The 17,715-nt window shown below is 33.0% G+C and overlaps 1 protein-coding gene across 1 annotated transcript in view; it reads left to right on the top strand.

Annotated features, from left to right (window-relative positions):
* Positions 1–15,255: 15,255 nt before the first annotated feature.
* ALDH1A1 (aldehyde dehydrogenase 1 family, member A1) overlaps positions 15,256–17,715 on the top strand; it is a 69,237-nt gene continuing 66,777 nt past the window's right edge. The window contains exon 1 of the mRNA XM_001373091.5: positions 15,256–15,394. The gene's annotated coding sequence lies outside the window, so the exon portion shown is untranslated. The remainder of the gene's footprint in view (positions 15,395–17,715) is intronic.

Below are 17,715 nucleotides of genomic sequence, written 5' to 3'. Positions count from 1 at the left end.
TTCTTGACACTGAAGTATTTAGTCCAATTTCTTCTTATTTTATTTATCTATTCTGTTGTACCGAATTACTGTATTTGTCGGTACCAAGTAGTTTTATTACTACTGGCTATATAATATAATTTGAGATCTTTCCTTCTTCTTTCTACTTGTTCAATATTTTTTAGTTTAGAATTTTGATTCCTCCAAATAAATTTTGCTATTTTGAATAGTTAATTGATAGTTTGATTGATATGGAATTTATAACTTAATTTAGATACTATCATTGTTTTTTGTCATACTGGTATAGATCAACTATGAGCAACAAATATATCATCAATTATTTGTCCTTCATTGCTTTAAAGGATGCTTTTAAAAGTGTAGATATGGCAGTTTTAAGTGTACCTTGGGAGATTGACTATCAATTCTATATAGTTCTTTGCAATTATCTAGAATGAAATTTCCCATTGTGTTATTTCTTTCTGTTTTTGGAATTTCTCTGTTTTTTTTTTGTTGTTGTTGTTTATCCATTTTATCTATCTACTTTATTGAAACTATTAAATTTTTCAAGTCTTTTTTTTTCAAATTCTCTTCAGTTTTCTAAGAAAAGGATTAAATAATCACCATATCAGGAAGGGTATTCCCTCCCCCTCTACCTTGGGCCCCCATTGTGTATCTGTTTGGTTTCTTTCTCTTGCCTCACTTTTATTATTATTATATTGTAGAAGTAAGTCAAATAATAATAAAGAAAAGGGGGAACCTTTGCAAATAATGTTAGATTGTTGCTTTTGTTTGTTTATTTGTTTTTTAACAAGTAGCAGTTATAAGGCAGAAGAGTTTTAAGGGCTAGGCAATTTGGGTTAAGTGACTTGCTCAGGGTCACACAACTAGGAAGAATCTAAGTTCAGCTTTGAATCCATGTCCTCCTGACACTAAGCCTGGTACTCTATCCATTGAACCACCTAGTTGTCCCAGATATATGCTTTTTCATAATGTAATTTTTTTCTATGCCTGTGATTTTTAAGCATAATTGAATATTTATTTTTTATCAAAAATGTCATTCATTTATTGGCAAAATTATGTGGTTTTTTTGTTTTGTTTTTAGTGTTCTTGTTTAGACTGAATTCCACTTGAACAATTTTGGCAACCAATTCATTCAAACACAAATATGATAATTGGGAGATACATTTTTTTGGTATATTTTTCTTCAGACATTTGAATTAAATTTTATTTAAAATGTTTGCATTACTATTTATTAGTGTTTTAAGTCTAAAGTTTTCCTTCTTTCTTTCATCTCTTTGTATTTTAGCATTAGAACCATATTTTTCTCATTAGAAGAATTTCTAGTATTTACTTAGAGATAGTAATTTAAGGTATTTATTTCAAAATTTTTCATTTCTATTGTGATTTTATATTGTTTCTTAAATGTCAGTTTTGGCCACTTGATTTTCTGCTTACCTTTTTCAGGTTAGCTAAGAAGTTATGGATTTTCTTGGTATTTTCAGAGAACAAAATTTGTATTAAATTTTTGCTTTTAATTTTTTATCTATTTCTTCTCTGATGCTTAGGTTTCCTTTCTATCTTTATTCTAATTTGTTATTTTATTGATTCTCATGCCCCTTTAATTGTCTTCTTAATTTATTCATCCACTATTATGCTGATTTCTTATAATATTTCTTAAGGAATCTGAACTCCTTTTAGAAAAAGTTTACTCATTTCTCTTTAAACTTTAAGGCACTGCTGAACTGATTGTGGGAATATAGCAGAGGTGGCAGAGCCCAAAGACCCCAGAGACTGAACTGGGGAATACTGAAGAGATCAGGCCAAGATAGTAAAGTAAAAAAATAGCCAAAGACTGCCAATACCCTCCAAATGACCACAGAATTACAAAAAATACCTCCAAATGAATACTAGAGTGGTATAACCAAAAGAAGAAGGGCTGAAACAGTGCTCTGACTTAGAACAACATCGAGAGACAGCAAGAAGGTCTCATCTCCCTGTGGTGCAAGGAGAAAGCACTGAAAAAGACTTTGAAGAACTTAGACACAATATAATGCAAGTAATACCAGAAAGAACACAGATGGTTTGGTTTAACCTCAGCAAAGTAAGAGCAGAAACCAATGCAATATAGAACAAGTAGCTGTGGGAAGAAAACAGCCCTGCATAGTCCAGCTGGAACAGAGGACTGCCAAAACCCAAGGCTGGCAACAGTAAGAGAAACAGCCCAACAAAGTCTAGCCTTGGTAGGATTGGGCAGAACTCATGTTGAACCAGCTGAACTGAACAGCTGCAAACCTCCAGAAAGCAGCCCAACCAACTTGCCTTTGCAAGAGTACTCAAACTGAGACTGAGACAGCTTAGCTGATCCCAGGCACAGAACAAGTACAGGACTATACTTCCTCCATCTCGGAAATGGAGCCCAATATGAATAAAATTAAAGAAAAAAATAGCCCTAAAATGAACAAAAATCAGAAATAAAGTCTGACACTAGAAAAGTATGTAAAAGAATGACAAGTCGAAAATGAAACCATAGAATAGCTTTAAAAAAAAGAAAGAAAAACAAATAACAGGAAACAGAAAAAATGATAGAAAAATCAACAACTTAGAACAAAAACTTGCTGGAGAAAATTAAAAAAATAATTTTTTTAAAGTTCCCTAGAAAAAGAAAGTAAAATCTCAAACAGAAAAATAAATTCCTAAGAAAGGAAATGCAAAGTCTCAAAGAAAAAAAACTTATTCCTTAAAAATTAGACAAATGTAGGCTAACAGCTTCATGGGAAATATGAACTGAAGAGATCAGGCCAAGATAGACCAAGCAGGAACAATACAACAAATTCAAAAAAATGAAAAAAAAAAAACGATTTGAAATCTCTCACTGGAAAAACAACTGACCTGAAAAATAGGTCCAGGAAAGATAATCAAAGACTCTTTGAACTGCCTGAAAACCATGATGAAAAAATATATATAAAAGACCTGAACACCATGTTGTAAGAAATTATCAGGAAAAACTATCCTGATGTTCTTGAAAATGTAGGAAAAATAGAAATTGAAAGAATCTATCAATCACCTCCTGGAAGTAATCCCAAATTTAAAAAATCTCAGTACTATTATATCCAAATTCCAGAAAGCCAAGCCAAGGAAAACATACTGGAAGCTTCCAGAAAACAAATTAAAATATTGTGAAACCACAATCAGAATTAAATAGGATCTAGCAGATTCTACATTAAAGCATCAGAAGGCACAGCATATGATATTACAGAAGGCAAAGGATCTATGCTCTACAACCAAAAATCAACTGCCCAGCAAAACCAAGTATAATATTCTAGGTGAATAGATGGGTATTTAGTGAAACAGAGGAATTCTAGGTATTTTCAATGAAATGTAAAGATCTAAAAAGAAAATTCAATGATCATATTTGGTACTCAAAAGAAACATTAAAAGGTAGAAAACTCAAGGGAATCAGTGAGATTAAACTAATCACATTCCAAATGGGAAACTGGTAATTAGGATACATATAATTTCCATAGTACTAGAGGTATATAAAGTACTTAATATATTTAATGTAATCAAGGGAAACAATGGGGTTATACTGATTACATTACTAGTAAGAAAGTGATAACCAAATTGCTTAAAATATCTATGATACTTAAAATATCCATGATACTTAAAGTACTTAGGATATTTAAGGTACTGAAGGTACTTAAGGGCTTTATAAATAGGGTAATGAATAGGAGCATATAGAGATAGAGAGCAAGAAGTAAGTTGAATGTGATGGGATTAACTTTAAAAAATCAAAAGATAAGAAAGAGTAATACAATGTGAAAAGAAAAATGAAAAGTTGGGGGTCAAAAATACCTCATATAAAGAGGCATGTAAGAATCAATACATTAGAAGTATGGGGAGGGGGTTATACTTGTACCTTACTCTAATGAGAAATGTCACAAAGTGGGAATAAGTGGGAATAACATCCACACTTACTTATAGAAATTTATCTTACCCAATAGGAAAAGGGGAAGAGAAGACAAAAAATTGGGAGGGAACAGACAAAAGGGAGGGGGAACTCTGGAATGTGGATAAGCAGAAGCAAAAACATTTATGAATAGGAAAAAAAACTGAAAGGAGAGAAAGGGAAGGAAAATGGGGGGAAAGTAAGATAGAGGGAAATAACACAACTAATGAGAACTCAGTGATTTCGTTACTTCATCCCAACCTGCTGACTTGAACTCATTAAGGATAGCTAGCTATCATATCACTTATCTTGAGTTTCAAATCTTTGTTAACAATTAGTCAGAAGATTGTTCTCCTTGGTAGAGAACATAGAAACAAAACAGGAGAAATGTAGTTTCTGTTTGCTCTCTCTGTTATCATCATTTCATGCATTCCAATTAAAGATTTTTTTTAACTCCCTCTTTGTTGTCTTTAAAATTGATCATCAATAAATGTTGGAGGGCACGTGGAAAAAATGGCACATGAATATACTGCTGATAGAGCTGCAAACTGATACAACCATTCTGGAAAACAATCTAGAACCATGCCCAAAGGGACATAAAACCATGCATACCCTTTGACAGAGCAATACTACTACTAGGTCTGTATCCCAAAGAGATTAAAGAAAGAAGAAAAGAGCCTACCTGCATAAAAATTTTTAGAGTATCCCTTTTTATGTTGGCAAAGAACTGGAAACTGAAAGGATGTCCATCAATTGTGGAATGGCTGAACAAGTGATAGCATATGCTATAATGAAATACTATTGTGCCATAAGAATGACAAACAAGATGATCCCCACCCAAAAAAAAAAAAAACAAACCTGAAAAGACATATGAAAGGATACAAAGCAAAATGAGAAGAAACAGGAGAAAGTAGTACACAGTAACAGCAATAATGTATGATAATCAATTGTGAATTACTTAATTCTTAACTATCATGAAAAAAAGGCAAGAATTCAGGACAACTCCAAGCAAAAGAAGGGATAGTCACTGCCATGGAAGGAATAGATGGTGTCTGAATACAGATAGAAACATACCATTCTTTATTATATTTCCTTCATGAATTTTCATCTCATATAAGCAATATGTGTCTTGTCACAATGCCAAATATGAAAACACTTTTTATGTGATAATGTATATACAACCTATATCATATTATCACCCTTCTTGGGAAGAGGGAGGAATGGGGGAGAGAGAACATGGATTACAAAATATCAGAAAACAAAACATTAAAAATGGAATAGACAATGTAAAAAAATACCATTGTACATAGTAACAGTAATATTGTAAGGATGATCATCTGTGAAAGACTGATCAAGACAATGATCTAAGAAAATTCCAAAAAACCCATAATGAAAAATGTTATCCATTTCCAGAAAGAGAACTGATGAACTTTGAATGAAGTTTGAAGCATATTTTTTACTTTATTTTTCTTTTTTTTTGTATTTTGTATTTTATTTTCTTTTGCTACATAATGAAAATGGAAATATGCTTTAATTATTCATGTGTATTTTTTAAAAGACATAAGCTATTTGGAAATAAGAGTTTTACAAGCTTTCTACCTCTGACTTTTTGTCTTTTAAATTGTTTCTGCTTTTCCCTTCATTCTTGTCTCTCCTGTCTCTACTGTTGCATAGCTTCTCCTACGTCACATATTCTCACTATCCTCTTACTTAGACAGGTCTTGGAAGATTGGCTGTTTCAAGATTCAGAATAAACATTGTAAGAATGTTCATGAGTTTCCTGCCACCTCCATCTCAAGCACGCAAGTTTTTAACCCTTTAGACATCTTTGTTGCTCCATTTTCCACCTCCATACCCTCTTTAACCCATCTAGTTGTTCTCCCCTTCCTTCACATAACAGAAGAGCATCTCACCTGCCTCTTTTGGGGTAAAATTTTTAGATCAAGCAGCCCCCTTGGGGGATGGGAACAAGAATAAGCCTATACAGTAGCTTATTTCAGCTACTCCTAGAGTGTGGTGTGAGTTGAAGGCAGAGATGCCAAATGTGAACCCAAGTTATTTTAGTTTTTAATGTCATTTCATGAAATCATTTACTTCATGTAGTGTTTCTGACTTCTTGATATTAGTTACTTCATATTTAATACATAATTCCCAACTAGGTAACATAGATTTTTGTATTTGGAATCAGGAAGACACCAGAATCCAAACCATACCCCAGATAGTTACTAGTTGTATGACCCTAGAAAAAATATCTTAAATGCTATCTGACCTTGTTCCTCCAATTATAAAATGGGAATGATAATAACATTTACCTCCCAGGGTCATTGTGAGCATCAAATGAGTTAATATTTATAGAGTACCTAACATGGCACCTGGCAAATAGTAGCTACTTAATAAATTCTTATTTCATTATTTTTTATTTCATTACTTTTATTTATTTTGACTAAAATAGTCTTAGGCAAGTTTGTAGAAAACATCTGCTCTGTCATTAGAAAATCTAACAATGTTTTATAGGCTCTGAACAGGAATGAATAAAGTGGATAGTTCTGGTGATATGAGGGGTGGAAACTGGCATGAGATATGTCAAGATTCTATCTGTTAATATTGCCTATATTGAAATAGTTGATCATAAAAAACAATCCAGTTAACAAAGCAAATATAGAAATATAAGATTTATGGAGTGGAAAGCTTGGGGTCAAACAACTGGAAGTCTCAGAGAGGATCAAGAACCTATTTATTATGTATGATTTAATAAGACACAAGATTACAAAAAAAAAGTTTAGGACCTGAGAGAGACAATATGAACATTGATATCTTGGAGGAAGAGGAGGAGGAAAAAGAGGAGGAGAAAGAGTCACATATTGTGAAAAGATCTATGTATATGTGGGTTTCATTGACTGTTGGCTAATATGAGGCATAGGTGAAAGTCAGTAGAGTTGCTTACTTGATAAACAATTATTAAACACATACTATATGCCAGGTACTGTTTTAAGCACTTTACAATTATTATCTCATTTGATCTTAACAACAACCCTGAGATGAAGGTAATATTATTATCTCCATTTTACAGATGAGGAAACGGAAACAAACAGAATACCACTGGTCTGGTTCTGAAGTAATATTTTAAGGGGACAGTTACATCTTAGGGTAGAGAAAAATAAGTAATACATATAATTTTTAGAAGATCTCAGAAATAGAGCTTGGACAAAATAGGATAAAAGAAGCTGAGAATGGTTAATGTTTCTATCAGTGTTCTAGAAGTAGATTTTGAGATGAAAGAGATCAAAACACTTTCATATCTCAATGAGTTGAAATGAATTAGATGAACTATCTCCACAGCAAAGATGAGTGTGTTGTCTTCAAGGAAGAGACAAATTTCACTTAAGGTAAAGAAGTAGAGTGAAAACTTTTAGTTTTGCTAGTAAGTTTGATGAGGATCCCTGGGCAGAAAAAAAAAAGATACAATGGGGAGATCAAAGGGGAAGTAGGGGCTGAAATGTAGAACTGGATGGTTAAAATATCTTTAGCACAGGCAGAAAGGATCATATTGCCCTCAATTAATAAGTCAGTTAAATATTTATTAAGTGCTTACTATGTGCCAAGTACTGTGTTAATCACTGGGGGTAAAATATAAAAAAACGAAACTGCTCTTTCCTTATGAAGTTTATAGTATACTAAGTACATACAAATAGAGATAAATAAATATTATAGTTTTTAAAATGTATGTTCATTATAAGGAAGGCAAAACTTAAATTTAGGAAATCAGGAGAGACTTTTTTAAAGCATTTGAGCTGAGTCTTAAAGGTAGTAAAGAGTCCCAAGAGATAGGAATAACAATGGAGAAGATTTTGGCATGCTCTTCAGAATTATGGAGATGGGTGATAGGAGAATAGCAAGCAGGTCAATATGGTTTAAAGGGAGAGTTTATAAGGGGAAGTAATATGATTAACTTATGAATATAAGACTGAAACCAAATTTTTGAAAGGTTTTAAAGACAAACAAAAGAGTTTATAGTTTGAGTCTAAAGAGAAGGAATGGGGAGTCCCATGAAAGATCTTGAGTAGAGGAGTCCATGGTCAGAGCTATATATTAAGAAGATTCATTTGGAAGACCAAGAGTTTCAAAATGAGTATACAGAAATAGATAGATGAGAGTGAGAGGTAGAAAAGAAACAAGTTTAAAAGATAGGAGAAAAGTGGAAGTAATTTGAGAGGATACTGATAACTTGTGAAATAAAATAAAATGAAGAGAAGAAAAGGATTAGATGAATAGACTTTTAGATATCCATATGCACAGACACCTAGATTATTATGCAGCAGTGCAGGTAAGAGGCAAGATAACAAAAAGAAAATATCAGACAAGTCTAATCAGTGATTAGCTGAGAAAAAGTAGAGGAAGAGATAACTAGAATTTTTTCCCTTAAATAATAACAATTAAATCTGAGGAGGGCCAGTGTTTGCAACAAGATATTAGAAGTCTGCTACTATCTGATAAAATACTGCCAGATAAGGCCAAAAAGATTAGAAACCCCTAGAAAAATGGGGACAGAAGAGTAATCTTCCTAAAAAGAAAGTCTCATCCAGGGAGCCCAATCAGCAGAACCTTGAATAGTAAATAGGCTGAAAAATTATTCAGCTGGGCTTGGGAGGTAGATACAACAGCTTGAAGATTACAATTGAAACAAATACAAGTTCAAAGGGAAAGTCCAAGTGACTTGAAGAGATTTAACTTCATTTTTGTTTTTCTATTGCAAATTCTTAATTTTTTGTGTCATAAACCCCTTTGTCAGTCTTCTTTAGTTTATTGCTTTTATTAATGATTATGATATTATTAATATCAATTATCAAGAACAATGTTTATTGTTATTAATATTGATTGTAAGAATATATAACCATGCATTCATCAATATTTTCTTTTAATTATTAATGTATATCATACATTTAAATAATTTTGGAAAGAATGCTCATTTTCATTTAGAGGGTAGTGAAAATAAAGATGTAATTTTTTTTTTTGCATTCAAGTTCATTACCCGCAACCTCAGTCTTGTATATTCTCTGGGTCCCCTGGACTCCAGGATAAGAATTCTCATGCAAGCTAAAAATTACATGTTAACACAATGCAAAAGGGTCTACCTGCCAGGAGAGAAGGTGAATAGGTTGGAGGAATGACCTTTGTTGAAGGATTAGGTTTTTCTTGAAATTGGAGAATCACTTAAAGAGGAAAACAAAGAGGAAAAAAACATTTTAAAGAACAGTAGGGATTCTAAGTATGTTTCTGGTATTTTAAGAATGAATGAATGAATTAACTTTTTTTAAGAGCTGCTAATTGTCAGGTACTACAATAAACACTAGGGATATAATTATAAAACAAAATAGTCCCTGCCATCAAAAAGCTTATATTCTAATAGGAAAATGACCAGTATACTTCTTAGCTAAATAAGAATGTTAGTTGATTGATGTGTTCATTATGGCAATGGGCTAGTGGTGAATTAATTACTTTTACCAGAACTAGAGGTAGAAAAGAGAGTGTGAAGACAGAGGAGACTCTTTAGCATGACTGAGAGATGAGGTAGGTAGAAGCAAGATGGTATGGATTAGTTATGGGGAAGGTTCTCCAATTTGGGACCCAGGTTGAAGCTGAACTTTGGCATACAAGGGTAGGGAGAGGCCAGAACTCTGGAGCATGCCATGAAGCATGCCTGGCTAGGGTTAGAATGGACTTTGATGATTGCCCAATTTACCAGTCTATTATTACAAAAAAGAAAATGGAAATTATGTTAATCTGGTCAAGAGACCATTCTCATTCCATCTTGTTTCCTCCAACAGGTTGTCCTCTCTGTTATTCCCACTCTTATCTATTTTTAGTCTCTTTTTGTCCACTGGCTCATTTCCTATTGCCTACAACTATATCTATATCTCTCTCATCCTGAAAAAATAAAGCTCAGTTTATACTTTCCTAATAACTCATTCTATATATCTTCTTCTCTTTGGGGCTAAACTCCTCTAACTGGCCATCTACAATAGGTTCTTCCTCTTTCTCTCCTCTCACTCTCTTCTCAACTCCTTCCAATTTAGTTTCCTACTATATCATTCTATTTAAACTGCTTGCTCCAAAATTAGTAATTATCTCTTAGCTGCCAAATCCACTGGCTTTTTCTTAATCTTCATTCTCCTAGATTTCTTTGAAACCTTTGGCACTGTTAATAACTCTCTCCTCCTTGATGCTTTCTTCTCTGTGGGTTTCCAGGATGTCACTCTCTCCTGGTTCTCCTAACTATCTGACTGGTTAACTTCTCTGTCTCCTTTCTTTGGATCCTCTTCTATATCACTTTCTCTAATCATAGATGTCCTTGGGATTCTGTTCTAGACCCACTTCTTTTTTCCCTCTCTAGTATTTCACTTGGTGTTCTCATCAACTCCAATGGATTTACTCCAATCTCAATTGTGATAACTTACAAATCTAACTGTTCTATCCCAAACTCTGCTTACCTCTAATATTACAAATTGACCTGCTTTTGAGACATAATAAATTTGATGTCCAGTAGACATCTTAAACTCAATATATAAAAAAACAGAACACCTTGTCTTTACTCCTAAACGCATCCCCCACTTCCCTATCACTGTAGCAGATAATTTCGTTCTCCTGGTCCCTCAGGCTTACAACCAATAAGCCATCCTGGACTCCTCACAATCTTTTACTGCTCTCCTATCCCACATGTAGTCAAGACCTATTGATTTCACTTCTGCATCATCTCCAAAATAGATACTCTTCTATCTTCCTAGACTGCTACATTTCTATCGCAGACCTTCATCATATCATGAGTAGATAATTGCAATAGCTTGATTATGGGTCTGCCTGCCTCAAGACTCTCCCTATTCCAATCTATCTTCCATTCAGCTAGTTGACACAATAAATAGAGTGCTAAGTATGGAGTCCAGAAGAACAGAGCTCAAATCCAGCCTCAGTAACTTACCAACTGTTTGACCATGGACAAGTCACTTTACCACAATCTGTCTCATTTTCTTCAACTATAAAATGGAGATAATCACAGCATTTGCCTTACAGGGTTGTAGGGAAAATAAAATGAGATAATAGTTGCAAAATAGCTACAACAGTCCTTGGTTCATAGTAGGAACTGAATAAATACTTGTTCACTCTACCACCACCCCAACATTTCTTATTCCTCCATATGGAATGTTGAATATGAAGAATAAAAGGAAACATGGAAAGATTTTCATGAGTGGATACAAAATTAAATAAGCAGAAACTGTATAGAAAACTACTATATCTTCTTCCAGCCCTATGATCCTATAGTCCCTTCTAATACTTAGAATTCTAGATCAACTACTAGAAAGGATATCAATGTCCATCTTTTATTTTTGTCACTAAGATTTTTCTTCTTCAGGCTAAATATCCCCAGCTCCTTCAACCAAATCTCACATGGGTGATTTCAGGATCCTTTACCATGCAGCACACTCTTCTCTGGAAGCTCTCTAGATTGTCAATGTCCTTCCGTAAATGTAGCACTTAGAATTAAACATATGTGAACTGAACAGTGTAGAATAAATCAAGACTATCCCCACTCCAATACTTGATAATTTAATGCAGCCCAAGATCCCATTCATTTTTGGAGTACTATCCTAAGCATGTGACTAATATTGGGTTTGCAGTCAGTCAATAGGCATTTACTAAGTACATACTATGTACCAGGCACTAGGCTAATGCTGAGAATAACAACAACCAAAAAAAGGGAGCCCAACCTTAAAAAGTTCACAAACTATGGGGAGACAGTATGCAAACAATTATGTATATATTAGCTATAAATAGCAAAAATGTCTGTATTCGTGTGTAAATTGGAAGGTTAAATGGAAGAGACAGAGAGACAGAGAGAGGAGAGAGAGACAGAGACAGAGGAAGGAAGGAAAGAAGAAATGAAGGAAGAAATGTTGTAAAACGCTTTAAACACAGTCCACTTAATACTAAAAATCTTTTTTCCCCTGATAAACTATTATCTAGTGTAGTCCACTTCCTCTTCCACTCATACTTGCTTTTTTAATAATATTTTGTCAAATATTTTCCATATATACATATATATAAATTTAACTTGTTCTTTTTTTCTTTCTGTTATCATAGTAACATAATAACATAGTAATATTAAATTATAAAATTAAAAAATTAAAATCAAAATTCTCTCACTTTTATTTCTCTCCCAATACCTGGTGAAGGGAAGTAATATGATACTGATCATATATGAGAATTCACACAAAATATATTCCCATATCAGCCATGTTGCAAAAGAAAATACATACAGAAACACATACCCACACATACACATGAAAAATAAAAGCATACTTCAGTTTGTACCCAGTGTTCATCAGTTCTGTCTCTGAAGTTGAATAGTATTTTTTTGTCATGGGTCCTTTGGAATTATCTTGGTTCATTGTCTTGATCTAAAATCTATCACAGCAAAGTTATCAATGTCATGCCTTAATGGGATCAGACTGCTCTCTGCTTAGTACTGTTCTGGCCAGCCATTGCTCTCAATACTCTGTGCCATGTGTTACTCTCTTCTGCTACCTACTAGGAACTGCTCTCTTGTGCTTTCCACCATATTTTGTTGTTTATTCTACTTGGCCACCTATTCTAGTTCTTTTCAAAGTTATCTTTACATTCTATGCAACAAACTCATTAAGGTTACTATGATAACAGAAAGAAAAAAAAGAACAAGTTAAAAACTTCTCATCAAACACCAAATTAGAAATTCTGAAAACCAAAGAGAGATTGATAAAATCAAAAATATAAATCCATAAAACTAATAAATACAACAAGAAGCTGGTTTTATGACGAAAAACAAAATAAAATAGAAAACATTTTGATTAATTTGATTTTTGAAAAGGAGAAAAACAAATTACCAGTATCAAAAATAAAGAGTAAATTCAATCTTTGTGTCATAAAAGGGATTTGTAGAACACCTTCATCTATTTTTCCAAATATATAGTACTGGCATTAATGGAGATGAAATTGATATACTTATTAAGGGCTATTTTTGTCCCATTATGTGCCAACAAATATGATAATCTAAATGAAATGGATGAATATTTATTACAATATGTTTCCCAGACTAACAGAAGAGTAAACAGAATTCTTAAATAACCCTATCTTGGAAAAAAGTGAACAAACAATAACTTCCCTAAGAAGACATCCTCTGGAAATGATGGATTCACAAGTGAATTCTTCCAAATATGCAAAGAAAAATTAATTCTAATTTATATAATCTATTTGGGAAGATAGTCAAAGAAGAAATCCTATCCAATTCCTTTTTATGATAAAAAATATGGTGCTGATACCAAAACTAGGAAGAGCAAAAACAGAGGAAGAAATCTACAGATAGTTTTCCCTAATGGATATTGATGCAAAATATTCAAATAAAATACTAGTTAGGAGATTATAGCAGTATATCACAAAGATTACTATGACCAGATGGGATTTATATGAGCAATGCAGGAAGAATAAAAACAACAAAAATCATAAAATACCCTCAATAAGATGTCAAATTTTTATTTTCTACCAAGTTCATATTTTGATAAAATACAATGCTCATTCCTATTAAAAACTCTAGACTGGCATCAGCTAAATAGCTCAGTGGACAAAGAAACAGACCTATAGACAGGAGGTCCTGGGTTCAAATTTGTCCTTAGACATTGCCTAGCTTTGTGACCCAGGGCAAGACTCAACTCCAATTGCCTAGTCCTTAGCATTCTTGTGCTTTGGAACCAATACTTAGTATTGATTCTAAGATGAAAGTTAAGAGTTTAAAAAAATTCTAGACAGCATAGGATGAATGGAGATTACCTTAAAATAATAAGTAGCACTTATCTAAAACCATCAAGAAGTATTTTAATGGGGATAATCTAGAAGCCTTCCCTATAATATGAGGAGTGAAGTAAGGATGCTTAAAATAACCACTAATGTTCAATTTTGTTCTAGAAATGCTAGTGAAAGGAATAAGACAAGAAAATGAAATTTAAGGTATTTAAAAAATTAGAAAATGACAGTAATTACTTATTGCAGATAATATGATAATATACTTAGAGAATCAATTTTAAAACTAGTGGAAATGAACAGATTCAGCAAGTGTGCAGGTTATAAAATAAACCTACATAAATCATCAGCATTTTTATTAATTACAAACTAAGTTCTATAGGAAAAGATACAAAGTTCCATTTAAAATAACTGCAAGCCATATAAAATACTTAGTAATTTCCCTGCCAAGACAAACCTAAGAACTGTATACATACAATTACAAAACACTTTTCAAATAAAGTAGGATATAAATAATTGGAGAAAAACATTAATTGCTTATGAGTAGGCCAATCCATTGATATAGAAATCACCAGTCTATCTAAGATAATTTATTCAGTGCTTTGTCAATCAAATTACAAAAAAAAAAAAAAAAACAGAGAGCTAGAAAAAAACCCATAAAAATATTCTGGGAGAATAAAAGGAATCAATAAAAAGAAATGTGAAGGGGGGAGTGTTAAAAGTATCAGAACTCAAATTGTATTCCTAAGTAATAATTATTAAAACAATGTGATATTGGCTAAGAAATAGAGTGGTTCCTTAGTAAAATAGATTAGTTACAAAATACATAGTAGTAAATATTCATAGAAAACCAGGATTTCACAAAAACAAACATCCAAGATTTGGGAACAAAAAATCAAAATTTGACAAAAAATGCTGGGAAAACTGGAAAAGCAGTTTGGCAGAATCTAGGTATATATCAACATCCCACACACTGTATATCAAGATAAAGTCAAAATAGTTACATGATTCAGATATAAAGGGTAATCTAAGCAAATTAGGAAGCATAGAATAATTTACCTGTCATAATTATGGATAAGGGAAGAATTTATGCCCAAATAGAGACAGAGCATTATGGAACCCAAGCAGGATGTGAAATGCTGGTTATAGTTAATTAGCTTCTCACTACAGAGAATCTAAATAGCTCTCAATCAATATTCTCAGGCAATAACTATGAAACTCATTTAAAAGCTGACTCAGTTAAGGGCTATAGTTATCACCAATAAGTATTTCCAACCAATAGCTATGGAATTTGATTTAGTTCTCTCAGGTTTCTCAGCCAGTAGCTATGAACCTTTCTGTTCCCAAGTCAGGCTACATTAGAACATGCAGAAGATTATGCTTACATCAGTTCTACCCCCTTGAACTCTTAGAATTCTTCTGTTAACTGCTTTTCTTCATTTGACCTCTGAACTGCACTAAACTCTGAACTGCTCTCTTTTTAAACTGTGTTGTTTTTACTGGATTCCCTAGCTATTTCTATTCAACTGTCACCAACTTATGGTTAGAATCTCATTCGAGTTTTTTAGTATTTATCATACCTCCATCCTGAGGTAAATTTCCCTTCATCTCTACTTCCTCAAACAGAAAAGGAATTGAAAGACAAAGGTAAGAAAACGGTTTAACTTCACCACAGCTGCCCTCAATTATATATAAAACATAACCTGCTCTGCTTGCTAGAGAAGCCTTAGAGGCCTTTTGACTTTCATTCAAAACTCTTCTTAACAAATTCTCAGTATCACAACATGTTTTTTTTCTTGAACTTTCTATTTAATCACTCAAGCAAGTGGCAATGAGAATTATAAGTGTCTGAATTAAGGCAAAGGCAATGGGGAAAGACAAGAAGCAATAGAGGTGCTGACTTATTAGAAATGAGATACAAGAGAGAAGGGAAAGCAACCCTAAGTTTGTAAAGAGTCTGTGGGAGTGGTCAGATGGTATTACCAGAAACAGAAACATCAATGTTAGAACTAAGGAGGAGCAGGCTGACTGGGCAATATAATGATTTCATTTGAGGGTATATTGATTTGGGGGAGTCAGTGGGACATACCCAGAAGTGGAACTTATAAGTAATTGGAGATGTGAGTGTGGATTTATATATTATATACCAAAGAGAGGTCAGGAGTAATGATATATTCTTAAAAGTCAACTGCATTTAATTGATATTTGAAATAGTGGGGATGAATGAGATTTACCAGGAAATGGAGGTAGAGAAAATAAAGACTACTAAGATTTTTGAGGAAAGCCCTCATTAAGGTGTCAGAAAGAAAATAAAGAACTACTGAATGAGACATAAGGAAAAGGGTAGAAGGACCATGAAAATAGGTCTCTCTAAAGTCAAAAAGATTAGCAGAATGGTGTGGTTAATTGTAGGAAAAAAAACTAAAAAAATCAAAAAGGATGAGCACTGGTAATCTGTAACAAGACAGGTTCAATAGAATATTTGAGATTGAAGCTTGGTTGCAAGAAGTTGGACAAAACATGGGTAGTATTGAAGGGAAAGCATCAACAGGTTGTATACAACTTTCATAAAATGTTTAATAGGGACTGGAGAAGCCAGAGGATTTGACTATATGGGCTAAAAGGATGATCAGTAGACATGATCAGGATTAAGGAAAGATGGAGTATATTTATTTACTAATGGGAAGGTGTCAGCAATGAAAAAATATTTTAAGTACTTGATAGAAGGGATGTTCACTATACCAGTATCCTAAGGAAGGCATCAGAGAAAGAGACCAAAGAGTTTGTAATAGAGAACAACAAAAAGAGGTAGGAAGAGAAATAAGAGAAGATAGTCTTTCTGAAGCCAAAGGATGAAAAAGCATCCAGTAGGATGGAGAGATCAATAATATTAAAAGTTACAGCTTTTATAAGGGAAGAATTTAGGTCAAAACATGATAAAGAGAGCATTAGGAGATGTAAAATAGCCAAATTTGACTACATTAAATTAAATAGTTTTTGCAGAAACAAAAGCAATGCAACCAAGATTAAAAGGCAAATATCCAGGGGAGAAAATCTTTTTAGTAAATCTCTCTAAAATGGGCTTCATTTCTCAAATATATAGAGAAGTGAGTCAAATGCAAAAGAATACAAAGTATTTTCCAATTGGCAAATGATCAAAGAAAATTAATAGGCAATTCTCTGATAAATAAATTTAAACTATCTTTAGTCATATGGAAAAATGCTCCAAATCACTATTGATTAGAGAAATGCAAATTAAAACAACTCTGAGGTACCAACTTGCATCCATCAAACCAGCTAACCTGACAAAAAAATAAAAAACAATAAATGCTAGACAGAATATGGAAAAATCAGGACATTAATACACTGCTAGGGGAACTGCAAATTGATACAACTATTCTGGAGAGCAATCTAGAACCATCCCCAAAGGGCCATAAAATTGTGCCTACTTTTTGACCCAGTAATACTACTAGTAGGTCTGTATCCCAGACAGGTTAAAGGTACATCATACAAAAATATTTATAGCAGTTCTTTTTTTGTTAGCAAAGAACTAGATATTGAAAGGATACCCGTCAACAGGGGAATGCCTAAATAATTGTGGTATATGATTGTAATGGAATATTATGTGAAATAAGAAATGATAAAAAGATGATCATAAAACAACCTGGAAAGACATATGAAGTGATACATAGTGAAGTTAACAAAACCAAGAGAACAGTCTACATAGTAAATATAATAATGTATAATGCTCAACTATGAATGATAACTATTATCAACAAGGCAAGGATCAAGGATAACTCCAAGAAACTCATGTCAAAAAAGGAATCTCCACCACCACAGAAGGAACAGATAGAGGCTGAATGCAAACTGAAACATACCATTCTTTATTTTCTCCATGAATTTTTGCCCAATTTAAGTATTGTATGTCTTCTTTCACAGGATGGACATGAAAATAAGTATTTTCCAAT

The sequence above is a fragment of the Monodelphis domestica genome, chromosome 7 (genome assembly GCF_027887165.1).
Source record: "Monodelphis domestica isolate mMonDom1 chromosome 7, mMonDom1.pri, whole genome shotgun sequence".
NCBI classification, from domain to species: domain Eukaryota; kingdom Metazoa; phylum Chordata; class Mammalia; order Didelphimorphia; family Didelphidae; genus Monodelphis; species Monodelphis domestica.
Note: the sequence above shows the minus strand (reverse complement) of the source record. Positions and strands in the feature narration are given on the sequence as shown.